The sequence below is a fragment of the Anastrepha obliqua genome, chromosome 4 (assembly GCF_027943255.1).
Source record: "Anastrepha obliqua isolate idAnaObli1 chromosome 4, idAnaObli1_1.0, whole genome shotgun sequence".
Lineage (NCBI taxonomy): Eukaryota > Metazoa > Arthropoda > Insecta > Diptera > Tephritidae > Anastrepha > Anastrepha obliqua.
In genome coordinates this window covers 28,368,230-28,389,412 of record NC_072895.1, presented here as the reverse complement: position 1 = coordinate 28,389,412, position 21,183 = coordinate 28,368,230, and the positions used below count along the sequence as shown (strand labels likewise).

The following is a 21,183-nucleotide window of genomic DNA, read 5'->3' as shown; positions in this document are numbered from 1 at the left end:
AGTGCTTAAATGTGCCGTTGGTGCGCCTTGGTATATCCGTAGCTTTGATCTCGAACGTGACCTCGCACTTGAGTCAGTTCCAGACACAATAAAGAAGATGGAGTCAATAGGGGAAGAACTAATTTTCCTGTAGGAACGTTTTTTTAGTAAAACTTCTTCTTCTTCTTTTTAAGCATGACAATCCTGGGTGGACGGTGGCCGCGGTAGGCGAATGGGGCGGTGCGTGACTGTCATTCTGAATTCAAAGAGAACGTAGATTCGAATCGCGGTGAAAGACCAAAAATGAAGAAAAAGTTTTTTCTTATAGCGTTCGCTCCTCGGCAGGCAATGGCAAGCCTCCGAGTGTATTTTTGCACTGAAAAAGCTCCTCATAAAAAAATATCTGCCGTTCGGAATCGGCTTGAAACTGTAGATCCCGCCCTTTGTGGAACAACGTCAAAACGTACGCCACAAATAGGAGCAGGAGCTCGGCCAAACACCTAGCAGAAGTGTACCCGCCGATAATTTATTTATTTTATTTTTTCTTTAGTCCCGGGTGTACCACTGCTTCCGCAACTATCCGCTTCCAGATTTCTCGATCCGCTGTCAATCGCCACCAATTTTGTATGTGCATCTCTGTGAGGTCTTCGATAACCGAATCTAACCAACTTTTCTTTGGTCTGCCTTTAGTTCGCTTCCCAACGATTGCTTCTTGAAGGCCCGTTTTGCTGCTCTTTGCTCTGGCATTCTTTCCACGTCTGTATCTGAGTATTTTATGATGTTTCGCCCTTTTATAAGGTCTTCTAGTTCTAGATTGTATCGAATGCGATATGTGCCATCTGCAAAATTGATCGGGCCACATATTTTTCGCAAAATTTTCTTCTCCAATGTCGCAATTTAGTAATTTAGTTCATTTGTAGTATAGGGTGGGCCATGTAAAATTTGCTTTTTGAATCGGCTATAAAAAAAAAACTAATGAATATTTTTTCAAACTTTTTTTTATTTTGAAGATTGAACATTGTCATTTATGAATGAAAAATAATATCGTTCAAATGACTGCCACGACAGGCTTTACAGTAGGCCATTCGATCAACCCAATTTTTAAGCACATTTTCGACTGTTTGGGCTCCAATTTCATGAATGGCAACTTCGATTTCGTGTTTTAAAGCATCAATTGTCTCTGGATGGTTCGCATAGCATTTGTCCTTAACAGCTCCCCACAAAAAATAGTCCAACGGGCTTAAATCCCTGCTCCGAGGCGGCCAGTTGATATCGGAATTCAAAAACGGTGGCCAAAAGTTCGAGTGTAACTTTGGCAGTGTGACAAGTTGCACCGTCCTGTTGAAACCGAATGTCGTCCATGTCATCCTCTTCAATTTTTGGAAACAAAAACTCGTTGAGCATATCACGGTAACGCTCGCCAAAATGGCCCGATAATGCCGCCAGACCAAAAACCGCACCAAACAGTGACTCGTTGTGGATGCATTTGCTTCTCTACAGTAACGTGAGGATTTTCTGAGCCCAAAATCCGAAAATTTTGCTTATTGACGTAGCCACCGATGTGAAAATGAGCTTCATCAGAGAAGAAGAAGAAGACTTACCACTTTGGAAATAGGTTTTCAATATTTCCCAATTTTGTTCAAGCATGCGTATAGCGTCCCATTTCGTAAATGTCAAACCTTTAAGTAAATTATGAACACATTTGACATGTCATTTGTGTTACCATTCTCAAAAAAACAGGTGGTTCAAAAGGCAAACGCTATATGGCCCACCCTGTATATTGCAAAATATTTTTTCATATGCAAAATCCAGTATTCAATACCAAATTTGCCATGCAGGCAGCATCAGATACTTCAAAGCAAAAACAAAAATTTTAGCTCTCTCCAAAACTCTCCGAAATTAAAAAAACAGTCTCGCAAAGTGTAAAAATTTGGTGCCACCGAAAAGTATTTGCGTTTAATGAAACCATATTTTTTTTATATTATATTAATATATTTTTTCCATTATTATTATTCCCCTAAATACATACATACGTGCACGAAATAATATAACAAAAATAATAAACAACAACAACAAACGTGTTCCCTTGTGTCAACAACCTCCACAGCGTCATGTAAATAAATCGCCAAGAACAAAAATTATAAATCACATTTGCCAAGAAACTCAACATCGCCAACAGCGGCAGCGGCGGCGACAGCTACACTCATCACTCGCAGCAGCAGCAAAGACAACAGCCGACTAACCTGCCAACAACTACAAGTAAAATAGTCACAAGAATGCCGTTTGGGTCGACAGCCAATTGACCGACAGCAATCAAACGACAAAGCACCAGCGCCAACGGTAATAGCACCAGCAACAACGCCTAAAAGTAGATTATCGCAGCTACGCGCAACACAAGCGCACACAAACGCGCGTCCAGTGACAGCATGCAAGAACAAAATATTTAAAAAGCAATAAGAAAAATTATTGTCACTTGGCCAACCAACCAATCGACCAACTGAGCGGAGGGCGCACAGCCTAGACTACCACAAGAATTTTTTCAAGTAAACGGCAGCCGGCCGACGGTAGCAGCAACAGCAGTAGCAGCAGCATTTATTAGCAACCAAACCTGATCAAGAGCTCCCCACTTAACCCTCGTCGTAGTGTATGCGTAGCTGAGGTGAACCGTGTAGGCGGTTATTGGGAAATATTCTTCTGTCAACGGTAGTGCCAAGAAAGCAGTCAAAATTCACCGGCTAAGTAAGAGTGGTAAGTAGGAGATGGACGTGGGACATGCGCTTGCTTGCCTGAGCTTAGTATATAAATATTTATAGATATATATATATGTATGTATGTATATGTATATGTATATATATGCATACTGTATGTGTTAAATTACATGCATTTATGCAGGTTAAATTGCCGGCAAAAGCTAAATTGATTTCACAAACTTGGTAAATGCAAAATTTCTATGCAAATTTATTCATTCACATCCAATTCGCATACCTTTTGATGTACTCGTTAATATGTATGTATCATGCAATAATGTATGTACATATATTTATATGTATGTATGTAATCGTATATGATGAGCACACTGACTCATGTAAGTACGTAGATATGTAAGCGCTCAAGTACTACATAGTTGGCTTGGCAGGACCAATCTAAATGATAATAAAGTTGAGCGCCGTGAGTCGGCGACGTAGAACGGCGTAGAACGTAAGGACAAGCGCACTAAGTAGGTATTTGAATGGAGCGCATTCTAATTTGCAGGCATATTTATGAGGCAGGAAATTAAAAAAAAGGGAATTGTATGCTTAACATTTTCAGAAAGTAATAAGAAACTGTGTGAATTGTAAGAATTTTTTTTACTTAGTTTATTTTTATTTATTCACTTTTAAAATTAATATATTGGGTAGTCGAAAAAGTCTTTTCGTATTTCTAATCAAACTTGAACTCATTTTTTTTATATTTATAATGAATTTTATTCAACCAAATATGTACCATTTTGATCGACCACCTTTTGCCATTTTTCTTCTAGAGACATTATTCCATCAGTGTAAAACTCTTGTGGTTTCTCGGCGAAAAACTGCGACAAGTAATTTTCACAGGCTTCCCTTGAAGCCAACTTTACTCCATTAAGGGAGTGCTGCATTAACCGAAACAAATGGTAGTCCGATGGTGCAAGGTCAGCGCTATATGGTGGATGCATCAAAACTTCCCAGCCAACCTCTCCCAGTTTTTGCCGAGTCATCTAAGATGTGCGTGGCCTAGCGTTGTCCTGATGGAAGACGACGCCCTTTCTGCTGATCAGTTCTGGCCGTTTTTTTCGATTGCTTGCTTCACTTGTTGACAGTAAAGTGTAGAATCAATCGTTCGAGCAGGCTGGAGCAGCTCATAGTGGATGATTCCTTTCCAATCCCACCAAACACACAGCATAACCTTTGCGACCATTTGTTGAGCTTCACCACCCTTGCACCATGATCTTTTTCGCACATTATTGTCGTATTTGATCCACTTTTCGTCTCCTGTTACCATTCGCTTCAGAAATGGTTCGATTTTATTTCGTTTCAGCAAAGAATCGGAGATGTTAATTCGGTCCATTAAATTTTTCACAAACAATTCATGTGGTACCCAAACATCGCGCTTCTTTTTGTAACCAGCCTTTTTTAAATGGTTCAAAACCGTTTGGTGATGAATGTTTAGTGCCTTGGTGATGTCATGTCAGCTTACGTGACGACCCTGGTCAATCTTTTCCATAATTTCATCGTCTTTTTTAACGATAGGTCGACCGGAGCGAGGTGCATCTTTCACATCGAAATTTCCAGAACGGAGGCGAGCGAACCATTGTTGTGCTACACGAACTGATTCAGCATCGCCACCGTAAACATCACAACTTTCATTGGTGGCTTGCGTGGCATTCTTCCCTTTTTTATACAAAAATTTCAAAATATAGCGAATTTCTTCATTATTTTCACTCATTTTTGAACAGCTATAACTTTTTTTCAACTTCTCCGAATTTAATTTTTTTTTATTAAATGAAGCACTGGAGATAGATGACTCCAACGACATCTATTGACAAAATACGCAAAGGCTTCTTCGACTACTCAATATTTTATTCCACTAGCGCCTGTTTTCAACTTATTTTGTTAAAGTATTTTGTTTTATTTATATATTTATGTATTTTTTTTCAATAACTTCAAAATTTTTACTTTGTGCTGAAAAGTCTAAAAATTTGTCTTCTATTTAGAAGAATCCTTTTCGCCACTCTAACTCTTCAAGCATCCAATATGAAGGAAAATGAAGTCCGCACATGCAGATACTTCGTTTATTTATTTATTTTTAATTGGCACTTACACTTTTTTTGGGAGTTCGGCCGAGCTCCTCCTCTTAATTGCGGCGTGTGTCTTGATGTTGTTTCACAAATGGAGGGACCTACAGTTTTAAGCCGACTCCGAACGGCAGTTCATTTTTTGATGAGGAGCTTTTTCATGGCAGAAATACTCTGGGAATCTCGCCATTGCCTGCAGAGGGGCGACCACTAATCGGAAAAACTTTTTCTATCATTTTGGTGTTTCATGCTCGAAGATTCGAAACTACACCTAGACTTCGTTGACAATAAGGACTACGAGAATAGTTTCGGTCAACTTAAATGATCTTGATCTTTGGCTCCTAGAATGCGGATCTTCGGCGAGTTTTTCAAGCGCCTAGCGAATGAAATTATGACGCTTCGGCCGGAAATTATCAGATTGGCCGGCTTCGAATCTTGGACTAGCTGTATTTTTTAAGCTTTCAAACCAAGATCTCTGCGTAAAATTTCCCAAGTAGTGCCAGGAGATAGATATTGAGATGTTGCGATCGGCGCCGAATCGATTCTTCCAGATCTTTGGCAAAACTTTCATTTACAGCTGCAATATTCTCTTCACTTCGGGCTCTACGTAGTCTAATCTGTCGAGTATCACCCAATATGGTGAGATTATTATAAACTTTGCCGGTGGTTTGCCGAATAGTGCGTTCGGTAGGACGTTTATGTACACCAAAAGGTCAGAGCGCGCAAGGAACACATTTCACAGAGCGTAGATTTTCATGGTCCAATTGTACGACTTCAAAATGTTGTTCAGGTGTAAGACTTTCGATAATGAAATGTCAATGAATACTGAAAAAAATGTATTTAGTTTGTTGGTAGTCACGCGTTATCTGTCAAAAACCCCTATTGGAAGAAGTACCTTCAACATGATCAGCAAAACTTGTCCTGTTCTGAATCAGTTTTGGCTCCATGTGTGTTTTTTTATCTTCTTGATAATAAATTGAGTCCAAAAAAAAAAGTTAATGTAACATTACAATTTAGTGTTGTTCCTAGTCGGAACATAGGTCGAAGCTCTCCGGTTCTTGGGCATTTCGGTTTTACGGCTGAGCTAACAACCGTGCGCTACACCACGCACGTCAGTGGGGAATACATCTGGAGAATACATCTTAAGGTATCTAGTTCTACCTGTCATATCACATTTTTTATAGCGCGCCGCTTGCTCCAAGTTCATATACCCGCTTTCGACCGCATCTCACATGATGAATCAGACGTCGAGGAGAGTTAGCTTTTTAACGAAGTGTACATCTCCGACCTGTGTGGTCCGCGGAAGATATTTCATTTTTCTCCTACTACCCATATCTGGGAGGTATTCCCCTATCCGCCACCAGGGAATGCGCTCTCTACGGATAATAAGCTACCTCGAGCGCCATGTGCTCTCACCATATTTTCTTTCTCATGTTACGAAAGGCTTCGAAGCTTTTGAAGCATAATAAAGTCTTGAAAAAAATTATATATTGATTTTTTTCTCGAATATCTCTTCTCAAAACTATCACGTTCTCTACAGTTAAGCTGGTACTAGTAAGCAGCTTACAGGAGCATAATTCGAAACCAGCTCTTCTCAGCGATGGCCGTGTTCGGCAATGCCGCTAAGCTAATATGCTTAACGCGAACTACTACTCGCACGCACAATGTAAAAAACGTTGTAAGAACTCAAAATGATCTGTCGCGGGAGTTCGCCACATGAACGGACTCCGGTAAGGGGAAGGACTCTCGTGTGCTCTCTTTGATATTGCTCTTGCTCTGGTTATCAGAAGTTCAGGCGTAAACCCAAAGGAAACTATTTTATTTATATCGATTTAGTTGTTGGCTTACGCGGACAGCATAGACATTATCGCATCAGCGCTGCCTAATTTGAAAGAAGCCTTCGAAAGTATAGGAAGAGCAGCAAAAAATGTGCACTAAAAATAAATGAAGCCACAATTATAGCACTCTTCGGACTATGTCAGACACAATGTGGGTCAAATACTCGAAAGCGGCGATTATAGTTTTGATGTAGTGAAGAAATTGAAATACTTAGAAGTAACCATTGATCATGACAACAAAATTTCTGCATACATTGCTCACAGAATCTTTACGACGCGCCGCTTCATTACTCTCTACGCAATAACCTCAAGAACCGGCTTTTTGACAGGAGAACGAAGATTTCTCTGTATGGCTCAATTATTATTCCAACGGGTCACTCAGAGATGCATATAAACAGAAGCTGATGATATTTGAAAGTGGGGTTCTACGAAAAATCTTTGTCGCGATATCGAATGGCGAAAAATTGTACAGGCACCCGTCTGCCACAGCCATAGAAGAAGGAGTTGCACGCCGCTCAGATGAATTGACGGTGTAGATGAAGTCGCAGGTTTTTTGGGATTTCAGGCATGGAGGACGTAGGCACTGAACCGGGGCGATTGGTGTCATATTCCGCAACAGGCGGAGACACGAACAGGGTAGTCCATTAGTTCCTTTACTTTTAGGTAAAATTGTATAGCTCTACCTGAAAGAGATACCATGTCATAGACTGAATAAACGGAAATCAAATGAAAAGGAATATTCTCCAAGTAGTAACATTTTTCCAATCTGAAGTTCGACTTTGTGCATTCACTCAGAAAGCGCCAAGTTGGCTTTACCTGTTCCGCCTATTCCTCAACTTTGCAGCTTCTACTGAATTCTCGACGCAGAATTTGGATAATATCTTCAATAATCCAGTGCCTCGTTAGTATTCTCTTGAAATTCCGAGCTTCCAATTGCTAGACTGCCGCCTTCTTTCAAGCTAAGCCCTGGTTAAGCAACTCTTTTGTCAATTTTTAAGCCTTCATTGGTTAGGCCACCTTCAAATCACTGGACGAACCCTCAGCAAAAATAGCGAACGAGTGCAAATAAGCTCTGTGTGAGCGAATTCAAGGAGTGTATAGCGAATACCCAAACAACTTTGAAGCGAACGATTTTGGCAAGAAAAGTAACCTCCCTGTAAAATACCGAAATTCGAAAAAAACTATTTTCGTCATGCAAACAAAATATCACTCTCGCAGGACAGCATGACAATATTGACCTAAAATCGCGAATAAAAGACTTAACCAATTTCGAGCAAACTTTCTTTTCTTCAAGTGACAGACGCTAATTGAAAACCCTTGTGACTGAGTAGGATGGCTTTGGCAGCAAACGACTTTTACTGCAGCAGCGGTACTGCTGAAGGAAAGGAAAGGTTGCGTTAGGTGAAGTGGCTGCTCTTCGACCTAGGCCCAGTAAAGCGACACCGGGAAATCTCTCACAGAGTGATGCACCCGCATTAAAGATGTCCTGTAAAAATTCGTTGAGGCTCGGTACTCAATAAACTCCGCGCTCTTCGTTAATCGACTGTTCACTGAAGTGTTCACTCCTCGCTATTCGGCAAGCGTTCAAATTAGTGCATCTGTTATTTGAAGGAATCATAGAATCATAGTTCCTATTTGTGGAACTGAGAGGCCCAGAGAGTCTCAACGAAGTCGAGGGCATGAAATACCATGAAGTCGAAGTGCAAACCTCGTAAAGTATCTATCTATCTAAGACGGACTGCTGGGCAACTACTTCTCCGGGGGTGTTTGTCAGGGTGGCCTTAACCAAATTGGCCAGTTTGCTGCTGTTGCCCAGTCTTGCAAAATTCCGGCGATTTGGAAATTTATTAATAGCAGATGCTTATATGTGTTGCAATCACAACATTTTTTAATGTTTTATTGAAGTAAGAAAACTTGGTATGTTGTTGAACGTCTTGGCGGGAAGCCAACTGGGTATTCGCCCAAAATGTTTTCTGCTGCAATTTAAAGTATCAATGTAAGAATGCTGGAAAGACCTTATAAGATGTGTTAAGTAGCGTAATTCCGTGGAAATTTTCAAAGGAGGTTTTGTTGTCTTTTTTATAGAAGGGGGGAGTTTTATAGTCGCTTGAAACTTGCACTTTCTTATACTATAAAACTGCATACCCAGAAAAATTCTTAAAACTCCAATTAATAGTGCATAGGGCATACCTCACAGAAATAAGTATATGTGCAAGGGTATTTTCATATGGAAAACTATAAAGAAGCAGAAGGAAGGTTCAACCAATAATTTTAATATATATTTACAAAAATTGGAACAATAAATCATACTGTGGGCAAAAAATAAGGTAAATTTATTTGTCAAACTTCGCGGGATTAAAATTTCGTTCTAGTTATTTTTTTCATGAGTTGGCAGCACTGTTAATAACATCTGGGCCAACTTTCATGTGAATGTCATTATCATTAATATATTTACGCTTGTGTTTACCAAACGACCAAGAGTGCATTTTTCGATTTTTACAATGTCTGATTTGATTGAGCAGAGAAGTGCCATCAAATTTTGTTTGCGGAATGAAATTTCGGCTGCGGAAACGTTTAGAATGTTGCAGAAGGCATTTGTTGATTCGACCATGTCGCAGAAAAATGTTTATAAGTGGTACAAAGACTTCAAAGAGGGTCGAGAACGTGTTGATGACTTGGAGCGTTCCGGACGACGATCGACGTCAACAGATGACCAACACGTCAATAAAGTGAAGGAGTTAGTGCTCAAAAATCGTCGGTTGACTGTTAAAGACCTTACTGATATGATCGGAATATCAGAACGATCTGTGAAAACCATTTTGAAAGACCATTTGGGCCTACAAAAAGTCAAATCTCGTTTGGTACCGAAAACTCTCAATTTCTTGGAAAAAAGTCGTCGCGTTGATGTGTGTGAAACAATACTTTCAGACTATCAGGACAAGCTCAAATGCATCATTACGGGAGATGAGACTTGGATTTAGGCTTACGACCCTGAAACAACCGACCAATCAAGAGAATATCGTGCTAAAGGCGAGGCCAGACCGAAAAGAGCACGTCAAAGTCATGATGACAGTTTTTTTCGATTTTCGTGGTGTGGTGCGCTATGAATTCCTTCCACCTGGCCAAACTGTTAATAAGGAATATTATTTGAGCGTTATGCTTCGTTTACTTGAAGCAATTTGTCTAAAAAGACCAGAATTATGGGCCAACAACTCTTGGTTTTTGCATCACGATAATGCACCGTCTCACACTGCACTCGTTCTTCGTGACCATTTCGCCAAAAATTCCACGCATGTCGTTCCGCAACCACCGTTATCGCCTGATTTGGCTCCGTGTGACTTCTGGCTATTCCCAAAACTCAAGAGACCACTCCGGGGAATGCGTTTCGAGTCGATTGAGGAGATAAAAGCTGAATCGAAGAAGGTGCTGATGGCTATACCGGAAATGGACTATTTGGCATGTTTCGGGGATGGGAAAAATCGTTGGCATAAGTGTATTTCATCGAGAGGGGATTATTTTGAAGGGGATGAAATTGATTTAAAAGAATAAATAAAGATTTTTCATTTTACAACCAAATTCACCTTACTTTTTGCCCATAGTATACAACAAAAATTCAACACGACTAAACTTATTAAATTAAAAAAGAAATTAAAATAACTTCATATGAAATAAGTATATGTGCATTGGCCTTTCTTTATACTTTTTTCAACGTTTCTATAACTTTCGATTTTCTAATAATTAATATGTTTTCCATTTTGAGAAAGGACATCATTTATACGTTATAGTCATTATACGGCATAGAGTCTGTCAAGTTTTGAAGAGTGAAATCACCTATCTTATCCCACTCTTCCACTAAAGCACCTTTCAGGTCTTTGATTGTCTCAAACTGCCCACCTTTTTTATAAATACGGGCCGAAAATATTCCCCAGAGGTCCTCAATTGGGTTTAAATCGGGACTTAGTGCTGGCCAATCCAGAACTGAAATTTTTCTTGCCGATAGGAAGGCCCTAGTTAAACGAGCCCTATGGATTGAGGCGTTGTCTGGCTGGGTAACACAGTCGTCTCCGTATATGTATGTTTCCCACAAACCCAATGAGAACATCCTCTAATATTTCAGCATAGAATTCCGCCTTGGTTCTAGTCGGAATAAAACAAATTGGAGATTTTCTACCATGTCCGAAAGCGGCCCAACTCATCAAAGACCTGCCACCGTGGTTCCGCTTATGGTGCGTTTGCCGTGGCTGGATAAGGGCCCGCCAATATTTCTGGCAACCATCTGCACCATCTAAGTTGAACTTTTTTTCGTCCGAAAATACAACGTTTTGGAATTCGCTTGTCGAAAATTGATATTTTCCGGCAAATGCTAAACAGGCCTTAATGCGGCGTGCTAATGGTCTTGGTACCGGCTTCCGCAAACAATATTTAAGTGCTACGTCCTCGAACAAAATTTGATGTATTTGTCTATCGGTGACCTTAAGACTTAAATGGTGTTTGATTTCCTTGCATTTCTTTTTGGGCAGCCAGATGACAAATTTCTCTTTTGCATCTGCTGTGGATGTTAGCTGGCCTGCCGCTTCGTTTGAGTTGACCATAAGTTTCGGGATTTTTAAGAAAGTTGCTGATGGTATTCCTACGAGTATGCCGATTTACTTTAGCAGTCATTTCATGAATACTTGTGCCACTTTCGCTTAGCCCTTTAATCAGACCACGCTCTTCACTGGATAAATGGCTTCCACGTGGTAGTCTACAGATTAACCCATCAAAAGAAGTAATCCATTTTACTTAAATTTTTCTTTATGATACCAATGCGAATAGTTAAGTTGGACTGCAAATACAGACCTTCTCATACCAAACAAAAATTTACCGTTACTATCAAGAAAGATATCGATATAAAAAAACTTTGCATATATACTTATTTCTGTGAGGTATTTGAGATGTCAGAACGCTTGACACAGCTTTAACACCTGCGTAACAGTTAAATTCTGCTTTAAAAGCACTGACAAAAAGTTCTAGCGAAATTTCTTTTTAAGGTATTGAAGGAATGAACTACGATTTCTGGTTTGATTGATCGTTGATGTGCAGTTTATAAGACCAACTTATGGCTGTCACAGTCGTCGTCGTCGAGGTTTTGTGCGATTTCTATGTTTTTGGCCAGCTTTCGCCAGTCTTCACTGTCCATTAGGCCGGGTCGATTTGTGGGGAAGCAAAAAAATCGCCCATTACTCTGTGAAAATCATATTCTAGGGATCAAAATAAGAAACTTTGCCGAAGGAACCATACCTCTAAAACGAATTCTTATGTCCCCCAATTTGGGTCGAACTTTTAAGTTTCTTTTCTCATGTAAATGCCAAAAATGGTGATATTTTGAAATGATTGTATGAGGAACCCCCCAGGAGAGTTCCAGGGGGTGTGCCACTGGCATGGGTGGAGGGGCGTCCAAAGTTAGTGGGGGTCGGTCATACATTTGGACTCGATTGGAGCACTCTAAATGGGTCAAAGTGGGATTTTTCATTCGACCCAAATTGGGGGTCATCAGAATTTGTTTTAGAGGTATGGTTCCTTCGGCAAAGTTTCTTATATTGATCCCTAGAATACGATTTTCACAGAGCAATGAGCGATTTTTAAATCGACCCGCCCTACTGTCCATAGTTCCTGCCTTTCTTTTCAGATCTTACTTGGGATATTTTTTTTATTATTCCTTGCGCCTACTCAATTCTATCCAACGATCAAAGCGCTTTGCCTTACCAGGAAATGTGTAGTCCCTGATTGTCTACAGCAGCTCCTTGCGCTCACTGTTCTTCAGCTGCATAACCAACTTGGAATTTTCCAGAGAACTCCACCAGACTGATTACCCTACACCGCATTGTCGATTTTTTTGTCTTACACTAATAGCTTTTCTGTACCCCACTGAGCAAAGCAATCCATGTCTTCGTGATCCTTTTCCCATTGTAATCGCCATTAATTTGCCTTAAGAAATCCACTTATAGATACATTTAAATGTATTAGTCCGAAACAATTTCCCTAGATGTATGTAATCGCATTTCGAAAGCAATTTGGAAGAAAGAAAACGCCGTTTATCTATTAATAATGGAAACCAAGTAATCGTAGACTTGGTCTCTCTGAGCAATTACGCATTTTACAAAGCAACTGAAAAGCGAGTAGATAATTATCGTAAACGCTTTTATATGAAAAACATGACCTACATATCAAGCGACTCAGAATCGACTATCAACTGAGGCACGCAACTCTCCACGAAAAGCCTATCGCACGCATACAGTGGCCACTTGAATGTGTAGTATTTGTTGTATTTGTAGATACAAGTAGAACATATGGATGTACATACAGACACACACAGCCACACAATCGTACCCACACATAAAATGGCAAGCGTTTAGCGGATCAAGCGATGAATTATCAAACGTCGGTTCCGAGAAGTCAGCAATAAAACAAATTTCAGTTGATTGTGTGTATGGAAATATATTTATTTATACGTGTAGAAGCAAGTTAATACATACACTCACGGTGAAAATAATAAGTACACCATATTTTGGCCTATTCATACAACTTTCCTTTCTGTTTTTGATTTTCATAAATTTTTTGTAAAACTATGGGTATGGGAAGGAGATTGGCCTCTGGGCGCAACTTCCTGTAGGACATAGTAGCATCATGGAATCAGATCTCTCCTTCCTTCTCCATACTTCATACTCTCTCTCTCTCTCTCTCTCTGATCTCTCCATCCGCAAACAGGGTTTTAAGTTAGGGCTATCTTTCCGAGCAGGCAAGTTTGGAAAGAGGGGAGAGTCGGCACTGATATATATTAGGTACCTCTGTTTTCACTGACGGATCCAAGATGGAATTTGGAGTGGGAGCGGGGGTTTTCTCTAAATTAGCCAATATTTCATTCTCCTTTAAACTGCCGGAAACAAGCAGCGTTTTTAAGCAGAGGTCTTCCCGATCCTGCAGGCATGCAAAATGCTTAAGGATCGCTGTTGGGAGGGAGGCATTAATATTTTTTCTGATAGTCAAGCTGCGATCAACGCCTTGTCGCCGCCGTATTGCAGCTCTCTTCTGGCTAACTCCTATAAGGAGGAACTCAAACGTCTCGAACGTGCAGGAAACATTTCTCTAAACTGGGTTCCGGGGCACAGGAATATAGAGGGAGATGAAATTTCCGATGAGCTTGCCAGGAAGCGGTCGACAGAACCGGCTTCAGTTGTCCTCAGACATCAGTGTCCCCTTGACTGTTGTTAAGGGGAAACTGCACAAATTCTTTCTAAAAAAAGCGCAAGACGGATGGAGGTCAACTAAATAAAATATTAAATATGAATATAAAACTGCAAAACCTCTCTGCGCAGAAAAGTTCGCATTACTAAATCCAGAAAACTATGGCTTGCATGAAACAATTAGTCGTGCACAATACCCCAATCAAACAATTTGTTTATTTACTTTTTTTTGGGACAGACTTGCAAGTACGGCACTCAGACACCATTAAGTCCATTGTACTGCACTCGAGTTCCCTTTTAATTTTCTTTAAACCTACGTGACCTCTGAAGAAATCTTAGTAGAACTTGTGATGCCAAGGAGCTAAGGTCATCGCTTCTTAACACATCAGTGCCAAAGACCTCAAGCCTGATTCGAGCGAAGGCGGGGCAGACGCTAAGAAAGTGGTCTGCCGTCACATGCTCCTCTCCACATGGAGGGCAGAGTGCACTGTCTGAGATGCGCTCCTTTTCCATGTGCTTTGCCCATAGAAAGTGGCCCGTTAACAGACCAACCAGCTGTCTGAAGTCCCTTCTACCAATATAGGAGGATTTGCGACAGTCGCTCGCACATGACAGGTAACATCAGTTTTGTCCATCTGCAGCCTCTCTCAGCCTGCCAAGCTCGTTTGGGGGTTAGGGTTACTCGGTTGCTAACCGTGGCTTTGATGGCTGCAGAAGGGAGTAGCAGAATGGGCTCCGGGCCAAGGAAGTTGGTACTAAGTCTGTCTTATCTGGATTTATTTCCAGTTCGTCGTACTTCCAGTTCGTCCGTCCAGTAGACGCAATTCACTTGCAGATTTTTCTGAGTGCACTTGTGAGTATTTCACTCATCGTTTGAGGACATTTATCCGAGATGATAACAGCCAAGTCGTCAGCCTATGCTGTCAGTTTGGGTCTGCTATCTCCAAGTTTGATGAGTATTTGAGTCTTCGCTAGATTCCATAGAAGATGGCAGAGCACTCCTCCCTGTGGAGTCCCTCTCTTTGACTTTGTTGCAATTGTACTGAACCCTCATTCGAGGGTCTCAAAAAGCGCGCTGACTTCATACATAAACTTGGTTGCACTAAAATTGAACGAGGTATAAAACTACATACCCAGATGAGGTTTGAAAAGTTGAACATTTCGATGAGAAAATTTTGAAATTTGTTAAATTGTTGTGAATTTTATGCTTTCATTTATAAGGTTTTTGTCATAAAGGGTGGTTAAGTTTTAAGGGCCGGTGTTGATTTTAAATAAAATACAATTTGTTTAGGAAATTATTATTATTCCTCCTTATTATGATTATACTGGTATGGCTCAATTACGAATAGAACAAAATATCGGCCTCGGCGGCACACCTCCATCCAATGGACCAAATTTTCGATGACGCGGAGGCATAATTGAGGTTCTCTACCATTAATGTGCCGAATTATCTCATCCTTTAGCTCTTGAATTGTTGCTGGCTTATCGACGTACACTTTTTCTTTCAAATAACACCAAAGAAAGAAGTCCAACGGTGTCAAATCACATGATTTTGGCGGCCAATCGACATCGCCGCGACGTGAGATTAGTCGGCAATCAAATTTTTCGCGCAAAAGAGCCATTGTTTCATTAGCTGTGTGACAAGTGGCACCATTCTATTGAAACCACATATCGTCCACATCCATATCTTCCAATTCGGGTCATAAAAAGTTCGTTATCATCTCACGATAGCGAACACTATTTACAGTAACTGCCTGACCGACCTCATTTTGGAAAAAAATACGGCCCAATGATGCCACCGCACCAAACAGTCACTTTTTGTGGGTGCATTAGTTTTTCGGCAATCACTTTTGGATGATCATTCGCCCAAATGCGGCAATTTTGCTTTTTGACGAATCCACTGAGGTGAAAATATGCCTTATCACTGAAGATGAAGTGCGCGATATGCATTTTGATTTGAACGCCCGTTTTCATAATAAGCCTGAATAACTTTAGCGCGTTGCTCCATTGTGTATCTTTCCATGGTTCAAATTGTGTTAGTCTGAAATTGAAAAATGTCAAATGAAATGCAGAGAAAAACCTAACGTTTAGGAATGGTTCACATTTAACATCGGCCCTTAAAATTTAACCACCCTTTACAATAAACAACGTTTTTGTAAAAAATTTACGAAAAAATAATTACCATGAAAAATTCTGCCAGTATTGCAAAAGCTTAAAAATAAAACTTTAAAAGCTTAAGTGCCTTAATTATGTGAGCTCAAGTGTACCTGCATATGTAGATTTTCTGTAGCGATTACACTGTGGTACAAAAAAAAAGTTGCAAAAAAACTTTGGATCGGATATGGTGAGGGTTGTAGCTTATGAAAAACTGAAAATAATGGTATAGTTGAAATTTCCAATACACCCCCAAAATCTCATTTTATGGCCATAAAACCGTTTTTCAGTAGGTTGATATGAACAATCACTCCTAACTTCGCCAATTTCCATCCGATTTCGAATTTGCTTTTTTAGTTCGAAAGAACAAAAACAAGCCTTTTTGACAGTGTGTTAACATTTTTTCTGAAATGACAACTGACGAGACTGTAGACGGAAGTATTTGGAATTTTTTTATTTTTTCTCTATTTTTTCGACTTTGACATAATTTTTACGATATTATCCGATATTGAGGATTTTTTTTAGTACACTACTGTTATAGTAAATTTAATTTTGCGTCAAATGAGCTATATTTGACTGTAATTGAATTAAAATTAATAGAGTTGTGTGGGTTTTAAGATTTTTTCTTTTTTTACTACGAGATTTGGTATGCGTTTCGAAGCATGAAAATAATAACAAGTGTCTTTATAATTATAATAATAATTATCTTTATAATTATAATTATAATTATCTGTCCATAAATAAGTATGGCATTCAAACTCATTTTGCTGAAGTAAATACATACGAATGTCAGCTAATGACTAATGTGCCTACACACACACATACACACACGCATAGTTATGCGCGCCGGTATTTGTATGTTTATGGATTTGTGTATGAAAATAGGCGCCCCTATAAGTGTGCTCTGAAAAAGGGGTCGGAAGTGGAAGCACATTTGACAAGGTTTTCATGTCATTTATTTATTGACAGGCACCTGAGTTCAACTCAACGCCTGCGCGCAATAAAAAATATTCCATACATACCAATGTTTCCAAAATGAAATAGAATGCGAAACAAATTCGTTTTTATGTACTTCTTCTTCTTCTATTCAATACTTAACTTTTTTATTACGAACACATAAACTTTGTTATGCTTTTCCACTTCGATTGATTTGGATTGGAGATACGGTTTTAGCATTCGGCAGCAGCGCAGTCAACGACTTTGCTATTTTTAGCGCAGAGTAGAATATTTTTATTGATTTCAAATGTCAGCCTTATTTTACGTTCATGTTGCAATACCAACAACGCAACATAAGTAAAGCACAAACAAACAAACAAACAAACAACTGTGCATACCAGCAGAGGCTTCTCCACTTCTCCAATAGCCCGCTGTAATGTATGCCATTACATACCTATTGATTAATGCTCTTACATTGGCGAGCTCGTGCGCTCGCTCACTCATTCGTAATGTTGGGCTCGTGTGCGCTAATGGCAACAGCATTGTTGTTGTGGCTTGCTGAATGTTGGCAGTGACTTAATACAAGCATGAACAACACACAGCTCTAACCATTGTTATGCGGTGCACAATAGTTTATGCACACCCCCACACGCATGCCGTTGTAGGGTAGATGGATGTTGGGTGCGTTGTAGGGGCCGGATGGGATGAGCGTCGTAAAAATGCATCTAAGTGCGTGCTTTTTTCTTTTTTCTTTTTTCTCGAGAGTATAAATCGTAAATGACGATATCGTTTAGTCGTCACTGCTGCGAATCGTAGGCATTGATATGCATAAGCCTAAAAGTGTGTGTATACACTTCGGTAGGAGTATGCACTCACCTGAGAACGAGGTGAGGGTGAGTTAGTGAAAGAGAGCAAATGAGTGAAAGAGATGAAGTGTGAGCGAAAGATAGTGGAAGAGTGAGAGAGCCAGCTAAGTTGCAGAGCAAATGACAATTGGGAGTAATCGATTATGAAATCGAGAAATTCTAAGTGTGAAGAAGATTGAGTTGAAAAAATTACAGAACTTTAGGAAAAGGAGCAGGTCACGTAAGTCGTCTGCCTTGCGAAAAAGCTTCAATAGAATTGGCAGAGTAAAGGCAAATTCAATTGCTGTTTTCACCAATTTACAAGAGCGAGCAGAGATAAGTACACACATATGTACACACACATATGTAATATACACACATATATGTATAGAAATACACACTTGTATGCACTTCTATACATTAGCGCTTTTAACGCTCTTTCTCACGTGGAGAGCAAGATTCACTTATTTGTAGTATCGCTCAGTAATTTGTAGTGTAACTGTCAAAAAATCGACCCAACTGTCAGCGTATCTTCCCTTTTGTCTAATTTCGCCATTCTGCTAGTATTTGCCAACATTCTATTTGTGCACTTTCTTATTTTTACCTTTTCTATTTTCGTTTGCAAGTTGATTTATTTGTTTTCTATTTTGGCGCGGAAATGTGCATTTTATTCAATATCTCTCCTTTTGAACTAACTACCAGCGAAAACGCCAACATTATCGAAGCTGGGGATGAGTTCTACTACCTCGGTAGCCAAATCACAGATGCAGCAACTCGCATTTGTAAAGCACAAACTGTGTTTCATAAGCCAAGCAGACTGTGGCGATCTCGCACCCTGTCACTAAAAACAAAACTTAAAATCTTCAACACCAGCGTAAAATCAGTTCGCTTAATATGGTTCTGAGACCTGGCCTGTGTCTGACCACATAAAAAGACGCCTTCAAACGTTTGTCAACGTTCCGTATCTTTTGGGCGAAAACAATATCCAATATGGACCTTCTTCTGCTTAGTAAAATATATATATATAATTGGCATATTTGTGGTGTGCGTCTTGATGTTGTTCCACAAATGGAGGGACCTACAGTTTCAAGCCGACTCCGAACGGCAGATATTTTTGTGAGGAGCTTTTTCATGGCAGAAATACACTCGGAGGTTTGCCATTGCCTGCCAAGGGGCGACCGCTATTAGAAAAATGTTTTTCTTAATTTTGGTGAGAACTGACGTTCTCTCTGTGAATTCCGAATGGTAGTCGCGCACCAACCCATTCGGCTACGGCGGCCGCTGCTTAGTAAAAGCTGCCCAATTAATTTCGAAATAAAAAGACGAAAATGAAAACCATACACTCCGTAGAGCGGACGACAATGTTGCTAAAATGGCTTTTCAATGGAATTCGCAAAGAATGTCCACGCAGAGGTCACCCACGTCAAACTCGGATGCGCACAATCTCCCTCGAGAGTCCTACCACCGCCACCTTGGACCAAATCAGACACATAGCGGCTGACACAAATTTTCGCCCTATATTCCGACTAGAAGCGATGTATTATGCATTGTAATACTTTTTTTAAACAGGACCAGCTGTACTCCTCAGGTAGCTCATAAACTACAAACTCACATCTACCCCATAACCAGAAAGTACAAGAAATGTTTAAATAAAACAATACAGAGTTAAATTTCTGGCAAATTTATTTTATCTCCTTCAAAATATGACACGTCTGAAGCAACACACCTGTGCCAACGTTTAACCCAGTCCTCCATGCACCCCTGGTAAGCCGGCGAAGGGATGGCCTTCAGCTCCTTCGTCGCATTCTCTTTGATCTCCTCTATCGATTGAAATCTCCTTCCACGAAGTGGTAACTTCAACTTGGGAAACAAAAAGAGGTCGCACGGGGCCATATAAGGCGAATACGGTGCTAGCACGATGGCATTTACTTGGTGTTTGGTCAAATAATCCAACACAATTTGGGCTCGGTGCGATGGCGCGTTATCATCATGCAAAATCCAAGAATTGTTTGCCCATATTTCCGGCCGGCCAGGCAGACACTAATCCGATCCGATGACGCTAAAAAGTGACAGATGTGTGTCTTACAGTCCTACCAACATAAGAAAAAAATATGGATCGGTTCGGACCATGTGCGCTGTTCGTTTAAATTAAACATTCCCGGTACTTTTTGAGCATAAGTCAAAAAGTCATCTCAACTAACGCATCTCCGATTTAGTTGCCGAGTTTTCTCTATTTGAACACTTCGTGGTGTGAAGGTTGTGGAGAGGAACGAAAAGTGATTACCTACAGTTGTGTGTACTGCCTCATATTACCGATGAAAATAATTGGGCCTGTTATATGCGCACACAGGGAGAGCCAAGATGCATAAATCTTAACCCCACGAGAACCGGGCATTTGAGGAGAAGGTGCTGAGATGAACTCATCTTTTCTATTAGGGATCTCTTTTAGGACGAAAGTAATACCAGGTCTCTTCGCGTGAACGCCTAAGAGTCAATGTCTGTCAAGCTGTCTGGAGGACGAAGTGGAATCATCTCAGTGGCTTCTTCTCAGCTGTCCTGCTCTCATAGGGCAAAGATTTGGACTGCCCAGACGTCACTTTTTTGCTATTCCTGCAGATAATGCGGACCTGTCGAAATTCAGCAACAACATGAAGCGGTGAATACGCACGTAATTAGCGACTATTGAGCGCCATCCTCTAATCCAAACCCCCTTCTTCCTATATCTATTTGTTTGGTACTTTTCCATCCTTTTTTATAGCGACCTGAAGTACATCATGACTGTACTTTTAATATATAGTAGTTTCCCATCATCAAAGTACAGGTCTACAAAGGAGCTCCGTTCCCTAAATTACTTGGGCTACTTATTTCGATGGCTCTCACTCCGTAATATCTCATTAACTTCGCCCGTCCATCAAACTTCGAGCCATCCATGAACAGATTCACCAGCTCCTGTTTCCAAATACTGTATCCGCTCTCTCTTTCCATGAGGAAATATGATTGGAGAACGTCCTGCTCGGACACAGAGAGGGTTTACATGGATCAGTCACTACGTAGATTAAACTAAAAGTTTCTAAGAATAGTGGGATGTTGGTAGCTTTCGTCTAGCTTTCAGTCCGAAGCTCTCAGTTTGATTGCAGCAACAGACTTCGATGCCTGCGTGGTACCCGTTGGTTCAGCATTCCGCTAAGCGCTAGCGTAGGCGCGTTCCCAAACAATCCACTAATTCCAATAAGGGTAGATCATGAACTCTCTGCAGCTTCTTAATCGACTCGTCTTTTCCAGCGAGTTCCACCAGACCAGCACTCCTTACCACAAAATTGCCTTTATAATTCCGCTATTTAGCCAGAATCGAAACTCTAAGCGAAAAAACTCTAGGTGAGACCTCTCATATTTTGTGA

General features: G+C 40.3%; 1 protein-coding gene across 1 annotated transcript in view; it reads left to right on the top strand.

The window, feature by feature from the left end:
• Positions 1-2,557: 2,557 nt before the first annotated feature.
• The window catches only part of LOC129244066 (uncharacterized), a 139,520-nt gene continuing 120,894 nt past the window's right edge, over positions 2,558-21,183 (top strand). The window contains exon 1 of the mRNA XM_054881680.1: positions 2,558-2,718. The gene's annotated coding sequence lies outside the window, so the exon portion shown is untranslated. The remainder of the gene's footprint in view (positions 2,719-21,183) is intronic.